This window comes from Oncorhynchus kisutch, linkage group LG4, assembly GCF_002021735.2.
Source record: "Oncorhynchus kisutch isolate 150728-3 linkage group LG4, Okis_V2, whole genome shotgun sequence".
Classification (NCBI taxonomy): domain Eukaryota; kingdom Metazoa; phylum Chordata; class Actinopteri; order Salmoniformes; family Salmonidae; genus Oncorhynchus; species Oncorhynchus kisutch.
In genome coordinates this window covers 55,081,252-55,098,513 of record NC_034177.2, presented here as the reverse complement: position 1 = coordinate 55,098,513, position 17,262 = coordinate 55,081,252, and the positions used below count along the sequence as shown (strand labels likewise).

At 41.5% G+C, this 17,262-nt stretch overlaps 1 pseudogene; it reads left to right on the top strand.

Annotated features, from left to right (window-relative positions):
- The first annotated feature begins 629 nt into the window (after nt 1–629).
- LOC109888925 (leucine-rich glioma-inactivated protein 1-like) lies at nt 630–11,213 on the top strand (annotated as a pseudogene).
- Nucleotides 11,214–17,262: the final 6,049 nt, after the last annotated feature.

The following is a 17,262-nucleotide window of genomic DNA, read 5'->3' as shown; positions in this document are numbered from 1 at the left end:
AGTATCTTTACCGCTCCTGCTGTCTCTAGAGAATTGAAAGCAGCATGTCTGGGACAGGTAGCACGTCCGGTGAACAGGTCAGGGTTCCATAGCCGCAGGCAGAACAGTTGAAACTGGAGCAGCAGCATGGCCAGGTGGACTGGGGAAGCCAAGGAGTCATCAGGCCAGGTAGACCTGAGGCATGATCCTAGGGTTCATGTCCTCTGAGAGAGAGAAAGATAGAATTAGAGAGAGCATATTTAAATTCACACAGGACACCGGATAAGACAGGAGAAATACAGATATAAAACAGACTGATCCTAGCCCCCGACACAAACTATTGCAGCAAAAATACTGGAGATTGAGACAGGTTGAGACAGGAGGGGTCGGGAGTCACTGTGGCCCTGTCCGACAATACCCCTGGACAGGGCCAAACAGGCAGGATATAACCCCACCCACTTTGCCAAAGCACAGCCCCCACACCACTAGAGGGATATCTTCAACCACCAACTTACCATCCTGAGACAAGGCCGAGTATAGCCCACAAAGATTTTCGCAATGGCACAACCTAAGGGGGGACGCCAACCCAGACAGGAAGATCACGTCAGTGACTCAACCCACTCAAGTGATGCACCCCTCCTAGGGACGGCATGGAAGAGCACCAGTAAGCCAGTGCCTCAGCCTGTGTAATAGGGTTAGAGACAGAGAATCCCAGTGGAGAGAGGGGAACCGGCCAGGCAGAAACAGCAATGACCGTTCATTGCTCCAGTGCCTTTCCATTCACCTTCACACTCCTCGGCCAGACTACACTCAATCATAGGTGTCACGTTCGTCGTATGAATTGGACCAAGGCACAGCGTTATTATAAGAATGAACACTTGAACAAACTAAACAAAATGACATGTGCTGCTAAACAAATGAGTGCTGACAGGCAACTACACATAAACAAGAACCCACAAACACCAAAGGGAAATGGCTACCTAAATATGATCCCCAATCAGAGACAACGATAAACAGCTGCATAGGATTGGGAACCATATCAGGCCACCATAAACATAATACCTAGACCTACAAAACCCTAGACATACAAAAACACTAGACAATACAAATCCCCTTGACAATACAAAACCCCTAGACAATACAAAAACTAGCGTATCCACCCTAGTCACACCCTGGCCTAACCAAAATATAAAGAAAACAGAGATATCTCAGGTCAGGGCGTGACAATAGGACCTACTGAAGAGATTAGTCTTTTTACAAATGTATAAAAAACTTTTTTTTGGCACATTTGCATGAGTATTCAGACCTTTTACCTTTGGCAGCGATTACAGCCTTGAGTCTTCTTGGGTATTACGCTACAAGCTTGGCACACCTGTATTGGGGGAGTTTATCCCAATCTTATCTGCAGATCCTCTCAAGCTCTGTCAGGTTGGATGGGGAGCATTGCTGCACAGATATTTCCAGTTCTCTCCAGATCTCTGGCTGGGCCACTCAAGTGCATTGAGAGACTTGTCCCGAAGCCACTCCTGCGTCTTGGCTGTGTGCTTAGTGTCGTTGTCCTGTCGGACGGTGAACCATCGCCCGAGTCTGAGGTCCTGAGCGCTCTGGAGCAGGTTTTCATCAAGGAACTCTCTGTACTTTGGTCCCGTTTATCTTTCCCTCGATCCTGACTAGTCTCCCAGTCCCTGCCGCTGAAAAACATCACCACAGCATGATGCTGCCACCACCATGCTTCACCGTAGCCATGGTGCTAGGTTTACTCCTGACGTGACGCTTGGCATTCAGGCCAAATAGTTCAATATTGGTTTTATTAGACCAGAGAATCTTGTTTATCATGATCTGAGAGTCCTTTAGGTGCCTTTTGCAAACTCCAAGCTGGCTATCATGTGCCTTTTACTGAGGAGTAGCTTCCGTCTGGCAACAACCACCGGTGGAGAGCTGCAGAGATGGTTGTCCGTCTGGAATGTTCTCCCATCTCCACATAGGAACTCTGGAGCTCTGTCAGAGTGAACATCGAGTTCTTGGTCACCTCCCTGACCAAGGACCTCCCCTAATTGTTCAGTTTGGCCGTGCGGACAGTTTTAGGAAGAGTCTTGGTGGTTCCTAACTTCTTCCATTTAAGAATGATAGAGGCCACTGTGTGCTTGGGGTCCTTCAATGCTGCAGAAATGTTTTGGTACCATTCCACAGATTTGTGCCTCATCACAATCCTCTCTGAGCTCTGCGGAAAATTCCTTTGACCTCATTGCTTGATTTTTGCTCTGATGTGCACTGTCAACTGTGGGACTTTATATAGACAGGTGTTTTTTTGCTAAATCATGTCCAATCAATTGAATTTACCAGAGATGGACTGCAATCAAGTTGTAGAAACATCAAACAAAGACTGATCAATGGAAACAGGATGCACCTGAGCTCCATTTCGAGTCTCATAGCAAAGGTTCTAAATACTTATGTAAATAAGATATTACTGGTCTTTGTCTTCAATACATTTGCAAAAATGTATAAAAAACCTGTTTGAGCTTGTCATTAAGGGGTGTTGTGTAGATTGATGAGGAAAACAAATATTTATTATATTTTAGAATAAGGCTAAAACATAACAAAATGTGGAAAAATTCAAGGGGTCGGAATCATTTTCGAAAGCACTGCATATGTATATATATAATCCTGCAAAGAGAGTGGGAAGTGTGAGAGTGGGAAGGTGGGAGTTGTCTCTTAAAAGAGTCTTTGTTTTGGGTTCGGGAGAGCAACAACGCTAAATACCTTGTTTCGTATTACTTTCCTGCCAGTCCTAAAGCATTTCCATTGTATTGTCACAAAGCTGTATATTAGAACGCAAATCAAATCAAATGATTAAACTTACTTTTTATAAACTGACATGCAAGTTTAACAAATAGCCTTCTTTCACAGGCCTCATATTATCATCTAATCAGTATCTCCTGGTATCTTAGAGGAATAGATCCATTCAGTAGATAGGCTGTCTAGACTACAAGAAAAGAACACACACAAAAGACGACAAAACTATTTTAGCTAGTGACTACATTCTATTTGTTGATCTACTAGTATCGTACCCCCCCCCCCCCCCACACACACACACAAGCACACACACATATACTCACACACACAAACAGGAAAGAACACAGACCAAGGCCCACAAAGCTTCTCAAAGTTAAGAACGTTTACAATACGAGACAAAACAACACTGCCAAACAATTGACAACAAAAAGACCAACTAGGTTTTGAAGCTTGGGTTAGGAAATGAAGGTCCAGAAAAGTCACGTCCGCAGCCTCGACTTAAGAATAATTCACCATCATTAATTTGATGATTGCATTTGCCCGGCAGTGTCTCCCAGTCGTGGATTGGCTGACTCAACTGTGTTGGTGCTAGGGTCATGTCTAGATGGTATACAGCTTTTGTCAAAATGACGTCAAAATATTTTTGGTGCATTTTAGCTAACCTTTACCCTTTTCCCAACCTTAACCTAGTTCTCCTAGCCTTCTACATTTATTATCCTAATCTGCTACATAAATTATCCTAAACCTGCTATGAAAAGTCCATTTTGACAAAAGCTGAATGTGCTTTCAAGACAAAACCCAGGGCTAGGGCAGAAACAAAAATGTGGAACCCCCTGTGTCACGGTACAAGAACTGTAGACATTGGCCAAGTACAAATAGGACTGCAGTGTGGAAATGGACAGAAAAAGGTTGGTGCGGAAGTTTTCCTGTGGTAGTGAGGCAGAGGGGGAGTGGTGTTTCCCAAGAGAAAACAAATCTTCTGAAATTGTATTTGTGATTTTATACTTCCATCTATTGGAAATATTTAGCAATTGCAGTACCTGCGTTTTTCAAACAATGTGTTGATCAGACCATTAAATGTTTCACCATCAAGTAGTAATTACTCAGAATTGCAAAAATATAAATATGTCAAATCTTTTCTACTTAATTGTATAATTTAGTCTTATCCAGAGTGATGTGGGGTTAAGTGCCTTGCTGAGAGGCACATTAAATGCTTTAATCAAAGACACATCAAAATATTGGGCTCAGATATTCAGCATGGCAACCTTTCGGTTACTGGCCCAACGCTCTTAACCACTGCCGCCAGGTTACAATTACAACCATAACATAACCATTTACAGCATATTAATAAACAATGAAACTGATGGGTCATACACGTAAACGAAAAACAATTATAAAAATAGAAATAAAATTCTTGAGAGAGGTAACATTATCTGGAAAAGTAACATTTTATTTTATTTATTTTATTTTACCTTTATTTAACCAGGTAGGCAAGTTGAGAACAAGTTCTCATTTACAATTGCGACCTGGCCAAGATAAAGCAAAGCAGTTCGACAGATAAAACGACACAGAGTTACACATGGAGTAAAAACAAACATACAGTCAATATAAACACACAGACACTGGACACAGACAACTTGGCCAATGTGCCCTCAACTGGCCTCTGCGTCGTGGATGTTTGGTGATGATCCATCGGCTAGCCCCGGCCTGCTAGCTCCCTGAACGCTGTGTCTCCCGCTTGAGCAATGCAGTAATTGACCACCGAATGGTTCCCTGTTTCATCTATTCCTGATCATTGGACCCTATGATCACTCGACCACAAAGCCTTTGCCTGCTGGACTGTCCATTAACACAGTACTTCGTTTTGTTTATCTGTCTGCCCCAGCCTCAAACTCAGGCCCTGTGTGTAGTTAACTGACCTTCTCTGCCCATTCATCGCCATTGACCCGTTGTTGTTGTCCTAGCTGTTTACCCATTGTTGTCTCACCCGTTGTTGTCTTAGCTCTCCCAATCAAAGCTCTCCCAATCAACTGTGATTGCTTATGTCTTTCTCTAATGTCAATATGCATTGTACACTGTTGTTTAGGGCAGCTCTCATTGTTTTATTTTACTGCGGACCCCCTAGTCCTGCTCAACATGCCTCAGATAGCTGCTTTGTCCCACCCCCCACACATGCGGTGACTGCACCCACCTTAACTGGCACCTCCAGAGATGCCACCTCTCTCATCGTCACTCAATGCCTAGGTTTGCCCCCAATGTACTCGCCTTACCCTTGTCTATACACTATGCCCTGAATCTATCCTACCACGCCCAGAAATCTGTTCCTTTTATTCTCTGTTCCCAACTCACTAGACGACCAGTTCTTATAGCCTTTAGCCATACCCTCATCCTACTCCTCCTCTGTTCCTTTGGTTAACCCAGGCCCTGTGTGTCCAGGCCCTGTGTGTCCATTTGTTGACTTCTGCAACCGTAAAAGCCTTGGGTTCATGCATGTTAAGGTGTGACTGCCGGCGCAAGTCACTCTAACAAATATAACTGGGAAATCACTGATAATATGCATCATTTCAGCGTTCTCATAAAATGTACAACACGCAGTGAAAACTACTATCAATGTTGATGCTGCACTAAATGATAAACATCTGCAAGATTTTTATGAGCCTCTTATTGTTGCCATCTCAGTTGATGTGTCAGGCTGAGACGGGATTCGGGTTTCCCTTCTGAAGGAGTTTTCCCCTCCCACTCAAATTGCTCTTGCTGAGAAGCTATTTTTGTTTATTTATGACCATTTCGATTTAAAACAATCACAGTAAGGTACTTAATTGTTACACAGAATTTCTTTAATTGAACTATAAACACTATAAATGTTAAACTGAAAAATAAACACTAGAAATAACACTGGCCAATTTGTTCTCCCACTCTGCTCAATAAAGTCACAGAAAATACAAATTTTTAAGAAAGAAGTCAAAGATATTAGCTATGTCAGTAGTGTATATGTAAAATTACTGAGGGATTACCAGATACATGTACAAATATTCCCATATACACTTCCGTTCAAAAGTTTGGGGTCTTCTTTAGTCTGGTTGAGTATCTGGAGCATCAGCATTTCTGGGTTCGATTTACAGGCTCAAAGTGGCTAGATTCAAATAACTTCTGAAACTCCTCAGTCTATTCTTATTCCGAGAAATGAAGGCTATTCCAATGAGAGAAATTGCCAAGAAACTGAAGATCTCGTACAGTGCTGTGTACTACTCCCTTCACAGAACAGCACAAACTGGCTACAACCAGAATAGAAAGAGGAGTGGGTGGCCCTTGTGCACAACTGAGCAAGGGGAAAAGTACACTAGTTTGAGACAGACCCCTCACAAGCCCTCAACTGGCATCTTCATTAAATAGTACCCACAAAACACCATTCTCAACATCAACAGTGAAGAGGAGACTCCGGGATGCTGGCCTTCTAGGCAGAGTTGCAAAGAAAAATACATATCTCAGACTGGCCAATAAAAATAAAAGATCATCTTAATGAGCAAAAAAACAGACATGTGTAGAGGAACTCAGCATCCCGGAGTCGCCTCTTCACTGTTGACGTTGAGCCTGGTGTTTCTTTAAATCAGGACAACAGTTTTCAGCTGTGCTAACATAATTGCAAAGGGATTTTCTAATGATCAATTAACCTTTTAAAACAAACTTAGATTAGCTAACACAATGTGCCATTTGAACACAGGCGTGATGGTTGCTGATAATGGGCCTCTGTAGATATTTCATTAAAAACATAGGCGTACAATCATCCGTTTTCAGCTACAATAGTAATTTACAACATTAACAATGTCTACACTGTATTTCTGGTCAATTTTATGTTATTTTAATGGACAAAAAATATGCTTTTCTTTCAAAAACAAGGACATTTCTAAGTGACACAAATTTTGAACGGTAGTGCATGTACATCTTAATTTGAAAACATGCTAACACCCATCTTTTTACATTTGGCAGAAACTCCTGATATTACAAATAATTACAAATAATATAACAATATATTTTGTTATATTAGTAATTATAGCAGTAATGTGAAGCTAACTGAAGCTAACTAACTTCAGAAAAGTCTGAGTACATCTAGCTAGATTTGTAGAAAACCATTCAGATCAAAGTAGGATGACCACAGAATGAAAAGGACTGTTGCTTGTACATCGATAAAGTTTGAAAGGTACTGGCTTCTTCCTCTTTGTTAAAAACCCATATACAGGAGGCCAGATTGATGTGATTGAGGATTGATATGACATAGGGCCTATGTTTTGTACAATCATGTGAAATGCCTGGATTTTAACCTTTTATTTAAAGCTTTTTCATCAAACTATTGCCTTACTTCGTGTGGCAGGTAGCCTAGTGGTTAGAGAGTTGGGCCAGTAAATCAGATCGAATTGAGTCATTTCTAAACTCTTAGATAAGGGTTCCTAAAGGTACAAATCTGTTCTGCCCCTGAACAAGGCAGTTAAACCACTGTTCCCCGGTATGCTGTCATTGTAAATAAGAATTTGTTCTGAACTGCATTGTCTTGGATGTGTGCTTAGGGTCATTGTTCTGTTGGAGGTGAACCTTCACCCCAGAGGTCCTGAGTGCGGATTTTCATCAAGGATCTCTCTGTACCCCAAAGTCAAGCTTAAATTAGTTTTTATTTATTCACGCCAGCAGACAGATTACAGACAAACAGCACTTCATGTGGAGTTTAGTCAGAAGCTCTGATTAGGTATTTCCCCTTCAACATATTTATACTATCGCTACGGGTTAGACAAAGATAGCCAAGTGCATCGTTTCTCAGCAAAGTATTTGCTCCCAGAGACTGGCGGCAGAGGAGGAAAACACCTGGCAACCACTCTGGGTGTTGAGCTGACCTTGTGAGAGCAAACCCCAGACACCCTGTCTGTCTACAACAGGCACATTTCTAAGTATGTATCAGGTCAAATGCAGAATAAGTGTGAGACACTGAAATGGGAGGAAGAGACACAGTAAAATTCCACTACACTTTGCTCAGTTCATCTTTCCCTCGATCCTGACTGGTCTCCCAGTCCATGCCACTGAAAAACATCCCCACAGCATGATGCTGCCACCACCATGCTTCACCAGATGGATGGTGCCCGGTTTCCTCCAGACATGACGCTTGACATTCAGGCCAAAGAGTTCAATCTTGGTTTCATTAGACCAGAAAATCGTGTTTCTCATGGTCTGAGAGTCTTTCGGTGGCTTTTGGCAAACTCCAAGTGGCTGTCAAGTGCCTTTTAGTGAGGAGTGGCTTCCGTTTGGCCACTCTACCATAAAGGCCTGATTGGTGTAGTGCTGCAGAGATGGTTGTCCTTCTGGAATGTTCTCCCATCTCCACAGAGGAACTCTGGAGATCTGTCAGAGTAGCCATCGGGTTCTTGGCCACCTCTCTGACCAAGGCCCTCCTCCACCAATTGCTCAGTTTAGCCGGAGCGGCAAGCTGTAGGAAGAGTCTTGGTTGTCCCAAACTTCTTCCATTTAGGAATGATGGAGGCCAATGTGTTCTTAGGGACCTTCAATGCTGCAGACATTTTTTGTTACCCTTCCCCAGATCTGTGCCTCAACTTAATCCTGTCTCGGAGCTCTATGGAGAATTCCTTTGACCTCGTGGCTTGGTTTTTGCTGTGACATGCACTGTCAAATGTGGTACGTTATATAGACTGGTGTGTGCCTGTCCAAATCATGTCCAATATATTAAGTTTACCACCGATGGACCCCAATCAAGTTGTTGAAACATCTCAAGGATGATCAATGGACACAGGATGCACCTGAGCTCAATTTCGAGTCTCATAGCAAAGGGCCTATGTAAATAAGGTATTTCTGTTTTTATTGTAATTAATTTACAACATTTCTAAAAACCTGTTTTCACTTTGTCATTATGGGTTATTGTGTGTAGATTTGAGGATGTTCTTTTATTTGATCCACTTTAGAATAAATCTGTTACATATCAATATTTGGAAAAAGTGGTCTGAATACTTTCCGAATGCAATATATGTCCATTGGGAACGCTGACTCAGTTGTCGTGTCAACACATCTGCCAGTGCTGCTGTGAACCGCAACACATGCCAAATGGGAGATGCATAGAAAAAATGATTGACATCATGGATAATCCTGGTTTATGTAGATGGTCAGGAAGTCAATAACTATATTTTATGAAGTGAACCTAGATCTCTCCCTGTCCAATTGGCCAAGATTAACTAGCTTGAAAAAACAGTGCTGACAATGCCATTTTCACTAGCTAGCTAAATTATACAGCTAGCATTTTGTCTGTTACAATAACCCTTTGTTTGGTTACTTTGGCAAAGCTAATTTCTGATATCCATTGTGGCAGATAAGCTGGTTCGAGCTCGCTAAATAGGCTAAGGCTGATAAAAAACACTTTTTCCAGCTACCTAAGAAGCTAACTAAACTAGGTTGTTTTGGATATGAGGCGGAGTTGAGTGAAGCAGCTTGAACGGTAAAACTTGACCCCGCTCTTATGAATCAAAATCAAATATTAACAGGCGGAGGCATATCATGCTATTCACTTAGCCTACCACAGAGTAGAGAGATGAGAAGCATTTATTCCTGCTTTTTATCTAAACCCAAAAGGAGTCATACCTAACTAACCGCCCAGTGGTTTTCCATAGCCCCAAGTTAAGCCCCCTTTTGTCCCCTCGTAGAGCCGGGCCCAGCTAATGCTAAAATGTGTGTTACTCTCTCCCTGTCCTCAGTGACTTGCGGGGCAACCAGTTAATGTGTGACTGTAAACTGAAATGGCTGGTTCAGTGGATGCTCCACACCAATGCCACCGTGAACCAGATCTACTGTAAAGGCCCTGTTTCCCACCAAGACAAGAACATCAATGACCTTGTCACTGCGTCCTTCGACCGCATCACCACAGGTCAACCACCACTTTAAATCATCAACATGATAATATTAAAGGAATAGTTCAGCAAAAATATGTTTTCAGATATTTGTTTCCTTACTTTCAAAACAGTCTACAGACAAACAGAGACTGCAATCCACACTTTGGTTGTGTTTGTTAAACTAACTGCTAAACTGAAGCTGATCTAGCCAGGTGTCAAATACTACAAAATGTTTATTTGTTTTAATCTATCATTATCAGTCAATGTGGCATCCTTTCCTTTGTTTTTCCTGTAGAGTTTGCATCCTACCAGTCAGAGAAGTCGGAGTCCATATCCGTGGAGGCGTTTGCATTTGGGAATGACGAGTATGTGGTGTTTGCCCAGCTCTTTATCTTTGTTGGGAAGTGCAGCTTCCTGGAATGGGATCAAGTGGAGAGGAACTTCCAAAATTATGATCACATTGACAGTAAGTACAGGACTTTGTCGATGTGAAAGAAATAGATTATTTTGATGCTGAAAGAAATCGGTTCTTCTGATGCATCAAAACCAGTTTGTTTTATAACAGTATTTGGAGAAGACTGTTTTCTCAAATTTTTACCACGATGAAGCCATGCATACATAAAACATCAGTCACACATTTATATTATCTCCCTCGCTCCCTATCTTTTGCTTTCTCTCTCGCACTCCCTTCTGCCTCTCTTCTCTGTCTTGCTCCAAACACTCTCTCTCCCTCCATATTTCTGTCTCTGTCTCCCCCCTACTTTGTCTCTCATTCTCTCCTTCACCCCTCAATCCCTCCGTCTAGGCACATCAACAGTGATCTGCAAGCCGCTGATCATTGACAACCAGCTCTTCATCATCGTTGCCCAACTCTTTGGCGGTTCGCACATCTACAAGCGTGGCGTCTTTGCCAACAAGTTCATCAAGAGCCAGGACATCGACATCCTGAAGATTCGCAAGCCCAATGATGTGGAGACGTGCCGGTTCTACGACAGTGTACAAGTGGAACGGCAATGGGTTCTACTCGCACCATTCCCTGCACCCGTGGTAACCCGACACTGATGTGGAGTACATGGAGATCTCGTCCAAGCCCCACCTGGTCCTCTCCAGCAACTCACAGCACCCCATTATCTACCAATGGAACAAGGGCACCAAGCTGTTCGAATGGTGCACAGACATCCCAGAGATGGAGGACGTGTATGCCGTCAACTAATTTCAGGTCGATTGGGAGCTCTTCATCTGCCTGACGTGCTTCATCGGTGACTCCAAGGTGATGCGCTGGGGTGGCACCCTGTTCCGTGAGCTGCATCCCATGCCATCACGTGGCTCCATGGTGTTCCAGTCACTAACAGTCGGCAGATGGCAGTACGCCGTGCTGGGCAGTGATTACTCCTTCACTCTGGTGTACTACTGGGACACCAACAAGAGCCCGTTCGTCCACTTCCAGGACCTCAGCATTCAGGTGCCCTCCCTTCTGGCCATCGGCAACCAGAAGTTCCTGCTGGCCTCTAGCTTCAAGGGTCTACGATCTACGAGCACCTGATAATTGACCTGAGTAACTGAATGGTAGATTTTTTTGGGTTGTTTTGATTGGTTGATATATTGATTGCTAGGTAGGTGGAATTGAAAGCGGAGATGGTGCTTCAGTAGATTTTGTGGGAAATCCTAAATTGAGATCCAAGGGCACATTCATGCAGATCTTCCAGCAATATTAATGAACTGTTTTACGACTAAAGTCAGAGTTGCACTTGCGTGAGTCTCAAGTTAGGATTGGGCCTTACATTGTCAGATTACATGCATGACAAAGGCCTCAATCAGGCTCTCATCCTGATGAATGCAATGCTTCAAATGTCCATGATTTTGGGTTTTCCCTCATCTAGCATTGGTCAGTAGGTTTCTGTTTTTAACAAGAACACTATTTTGTGACTTATGACGTAAATACATTTGCAATCCCATATATTTATCTAGAGGATGCAATAAACAAAATGCACTTTTTAATATATTTATTAATGAGTTTAGATTGAGAATCTGCCAAATGAAATGTTTACATTTTTCTGTCTTTCAACTTGTCACCTAAATTATGAGAAAATTAAGCTTTTATAAGATTAAGAAGGACCATGACCCCATTTGAATACATAGGCCTATTCATTTTGGAGATTAATATCGTTTGAATATTCACATTTGTAGTTTGGAAAAATACAGATGTAAATGTTGTTAGGATCAAAATGTCCTCACAATTTACATTTTAAAAGTATTGGAAAAGTTACTATTAACACTGTTTTTCATAAGGTGTATTGAAGATATTTGGGGCACATTTTCAATTATTTTCACACTGCCTAAGAGGAATGATATGAAAAACTAACATGGGGATAACGGTTAAATTTGACTAACACATGTATGCAAATTGTAACACTTGAGGATAAGGATAAAGACTAATGCCATGCTATTTAGGCTGAATAAAACTTACATCATCATTGTATGACATACCCCCATCTTTGTCTTCCAAATGACTAGTATTGCACATTAATAATAATTTAACTAGAGAAGTACATCTCCCGAATATGGTTTTGATAGCTTGTTTTAAAAGTGTTCATTGTTTTGAAATACATTATAGTTATTGAAGTGGTAGTGACTGATTTTAGAGTTGAAGTAGGTAGATGATTGGTGAATTGATAGTATAGGACAACTTGAACATCAGACTCAGTTTTCAGGTAGAAGTGGCGAAAGACAGGCCATAGTGAACGCCATTACTTCAGCCGGTTAGGGGGGGTAAAGTTCACACTGTTTCCAGGCCAAATTGTCCCTTTCACCCGTCTAGATACCATCTGTGGTCACCTTCACCATAACCTCGAGAGGACAGACCAGAACAGTTTAGTTTAGGGCATTTCTGATTCAAGATATCCAGACAAATGATTTACTGTATGACAAATGAGAAATTATTCATTGTATGATTAATTATTACTACTACCAACATTCTTAATGCAGATTTCTAAGACAAATGTCAAAGACAATAACAACACAACATTACATTTGGAAATTTGCAATACTCCCTTATCTTGGCGACCTCACCGCAGAGTTACAGGGTTAGGAAGTTAAGGAGAAATTCCAACCATCCACCAGACCCAATCTGGTGAAATGTGTTATTGGAGCAAGACAAAACAAAGAAAACAAAACCACAGCAATACACATATGTTGGTAATGGTTGACAGTTACTCACAATGGATTGAAGTTTTCCTTAATTGATTTATGTGTATTGCTTTTGGTGTTGACATATCATTTTTCCTTTACAGGCAAGCATGTGAAGAAAATCAATTGCATATTTACCAAAAGGCCCATTTGGACACATTACTCACATCGTGATTAATGTGTTCCTCAAATTGAAATAAATAACAAAATAACAAATACACTTAGAACCCTTGATGAAACCATCTTAAAACAATTGTTTCCCATAAAGTAATTCAATGAATAATACAAATGACTAGAGAAAGGTGTCCGTTTACTACGGGAACGTTATTCTTCCAAAAATGAAAATACTGCCCCCTAGTTACAAAAGGTTAATTGTGACTAGGGGGCAGTATTTTAATTTTTGGATAAAAAACGTTCCCGTTTTAAACGCGATATTTTGTCATGACAACATGCTCGACTATGCATATAATTGACAGCTTTGGATAGAAAACACTCTAAAGTTTCCAAAACTGTAAAAATATTGCCTGTGAGTGCAACAGAACTGATGTTACAGGCGAAACCCAGATAAAAATCCAACCAGGAGGTGCCCCATATTTTGAAAGCCCTGCATGCCAATGTCTCCTTATATGGCTGTGAATGGGCTATGAATGAGCTTACTCTTTCTACGTATTCCCCAAGGTGTCTACAGCATTGTGACATCTTTTTACGCATTTATGTTGAAGAATAGCCGTAAGGGACCACATTGAGCAAGTGGTCAAATGATGGCTCCCGCAGAAAATCTTGCGTAAAGTACTGAGGTAGCCATTATTCCAATCGCTTCTAATGAGAAACCAATTGTCCTGACGGATATATTATCGAATAGATATGTGAAAACACCTTGAGGATTGATTCTAAACAACGTTTGCCATGTTTCTGTCGATATTATGGAGCTAATTTGGAAAAAAGTTTGGCGTTGTAGTGACCGCATTTTCCGGTCGATATCTCAGCCAAACTTGAAGAACAAACGAAGCTATTTCACCTACAAAAATTATATTTTTGGAAAAAAGGAACATTTGCTATCTAACAGGGAGTCTCCTGAGTGAAAACATCCGAAGTTCTTCAAAGGTAAATTATTTAATTTTGCTTTTCTTATTTTCGTGAAAATGTTGCCTGCTGCTAGCAGAGCCTAGCATAGCATTATGCCATGATACATTTACACAAATGCTTATCTAGCGTTGGCTGTAAAGCATATTTTGAAAATCTAAGATGACAGTGTGATTAACAAAAGGCTAACCTGTGTCTCAATATATTTCATTTGTGATTTTCATGAATAGGAAGATTTTCTAGGAAGATTTATGTCCGCTGCGTTATGCTAATTAGTTTGAGGCGTTGATTACGCTCCCGGATACGGGTTTGAGAGTCGCAAAAAGTTTTAAGAAGCCCTCCTGTTCTCCACTCATTACCTGTATTAACTGCACCTGTTTGAACTTGTTACCTGTATAAAAGACACTTGTCCACACACTCAATCAAACAGACTCCAACCTCTCCACAATGGCCAAGAACAGAGAGCTGTGTAAGGACATCAGGGATGAAATTTTAGACCTGCACAAGGCTGGGATGGGCTACAGGACAATAGGCAAGCAGCTTGGTGAGAAGGCAACAACTGTTGGCACAATTATTAGAAAATGGAAGAAGTTCAAGATGACGGTCAATCACCCTCAGTCTGGGGCTCCATGCAAGATCTCACCTTGTGGGGCATCAATGATCATGAGGAAGAACTACACGGCAGGACCAGGTCAATGACCTGAAGAGAACTGGGACCACAGTCTCAAAGAAAACCATTACTAACACACTACACCGTCATGGGTTAAAATCCTGCAGCGCACGCAAGGTCCCCCTGCTCAAGCCAGCACATGTCCAATGACCATCTGGATGATCCAGAGGAGGAATGCGAGAAGGTCATGTGGTCTGATGAGACAAAAATAGAGCTTTTTGGTCTAAACTCCAAACTCCAAACCCAAGAACACCATCCCAACCGTGAAGCATGGAGGTGGAAACATCATTCTTTGGGGATGCTTTTCTGCAAAGGGGACAGGACGACTGCACCGTATTGAGGGGAGGATGGATGGGGCCATGTATCGCGAGATCTTGGCCAACAACCTCCTTCCCTCAGTAAGAGCATTGAAGATGGGTCGTGGCTGGGTCTTCCAGCATGACAACGACCCAAAACACACAGCCAGGGCAACTAAGGTGTGGCTCCGTAAGAAGCATCTCAAGGTCCTGAAGTGGCCTAGCCAGTCTCCAGACCTGAACCCAATAGAAAATCTTTGGAGGGAGCTGAAAGTCCGTATTGCCCAGCGACAGTCCCGAAACCTGAAGGATCTGGAGAAGGTCTGTTGGAGGAGTTGGTCAAAATCCCTGCTGTAGTGTGTGCAAACCTGGTCAAGAACTACAGGAAACGTATGATGTCTGTAATTGCAAAAAAAAGGTTTCTGTACCAAATATTAGGTTCTGCTTTTCTGATGTATCAAATACTTATGTCATGCAATAAAATGCAAATTAATTACTTAAAAATCATGCAATGTGATTTTTGGATTTTTGTTTTAGATTCCGTCTCTCACATTTGAAGTGTACCTATGATAAAAAATTATAGACCTCTACATGCTTTGTAAGTAGGGAACCTGCAAAATCGTCAGTGCATCAAATACTTGTTCTCCCCACTGTATATAGGACTTGCATCCTTGGCACAATGAAGTTATTATATTCTACTCTATCCATATGCTTCATTAATGCCATTCAGACTTGAAATTGATACAACAACTATGATAGCTGAGGTTCATAGGTTCTGAACTAATATTCATACCAATCTAACGTTTTAGGGTCCATACACAAATCAGCTACATACTGTAGTTAGCTACACATCCATAGGCATACAGTTATTTTTATCCTCCACTACACAATAAGCAAGTAAGTAGTTAGCTATGTTACTAGCTGCATTGCAAGGCAATATTGCACAATTGTACATTCAATTTGCAGTACATGCTTTTGTTAGCTAGATTCTTTACATCCACTGTTTCATAAGACGACAGCCTGGTTTGCTGGTTTTCTTCAGAGTTGCTAAAACATCAAACAACACGAATTACAAATTCATTCTCCTGTCATAACACTAGCTAGATGGCTAATTTGAGCTATTCAGATAACTTGCTAAATAGCCATTTCCGTAAATTAACTTTATTGGAACCACTTGATATGATAGGTCATAACCTTGGGACCCAAATGCATAATGAGTAGATCTTTCCAGCAGGGCTGCCCACTCAGTCCGTTGCTCTTCGCTGTTGCCCTTGAACCCCTTGCGATACAAATAAGGGATGATCCTAATATCCGAGGTCTTAACATGTTAGGGTCTAGTTTCCTGAATTTCCGCCTGACTGAGTAAAAAGTAAACTGCCTGTTATTCAGGCCCAGAAGCCAGGACATCCATATAATTGGTAGAATTGGATAGGAGCTAAAACAAAACACTTTTTTAAGAATTTGGACTTGGCAATCTTGTCATTTGTCTGGGGTTACAAAAAACATTGTATTGGTAAAGCCCACTTGCAAAAGCCCAAGGAAAGTGGCGGCTTAGGCCTACTCATCTATAAGCATTATTACTAACCAGTGTGTTATTCCGTGCTCCTTCTTCCTTTTTGCTCGTCCTCCCGGTTTTGACCCTTGCCTGCCTTGACTCTGACCATTCAGCCTGCTCTGACCTCGAGCCTTCCTGCCACTCTGTACCTCCTGGACTCTTATCTGTTATTATCTGTTGCCATGACCATTCTCTTGCCTGCCCCTTGGATTACAATAAATATCAGAAACTCGAACCATCAGCCTCCCATGTCTTCATCTAGGTCTCGCCATGTGCCCTTATAGCATGTATGTATTACAATTATACACTTCAACAGTGTTTATAACTCCTGCTCCTGGGACATCAATGATTACGCATTGTAACTATGCAACAGGCTAGAAACATGATTTAAGTAAAGGCTGATTTATAATTCATATATACAGAAAAAAACAGTACACTGCACTTCCTATGCATATCTAACTCCCTTCATCTCCATTAATCTGAGGACTCAGGATAGAAATACTATGAGATACTTAATTTCAACCAGTAAAGAATGTGAATTGCTTTATCGTTATCGGGGTGATATAAATACATAATACATGCATTATAGTTATGATAATTGTAATATTACATTATAAATACAAGTTCAATCTGTACTTCAATGCACATATGGTGTGCATTACAAAAAAAAGAGGAAGAAAGAGGCAGTGGCGAGAGAGGTGTAGAAGCGAGAAATGGAAATAGGTAGGAACAGAAGAGCTTGGAAGACAGCATTTATTAATTAATGAATTACAGTGCTACCCTAATATTCCCTCAGTTCATCACAATTGCGTGTCTCCTACC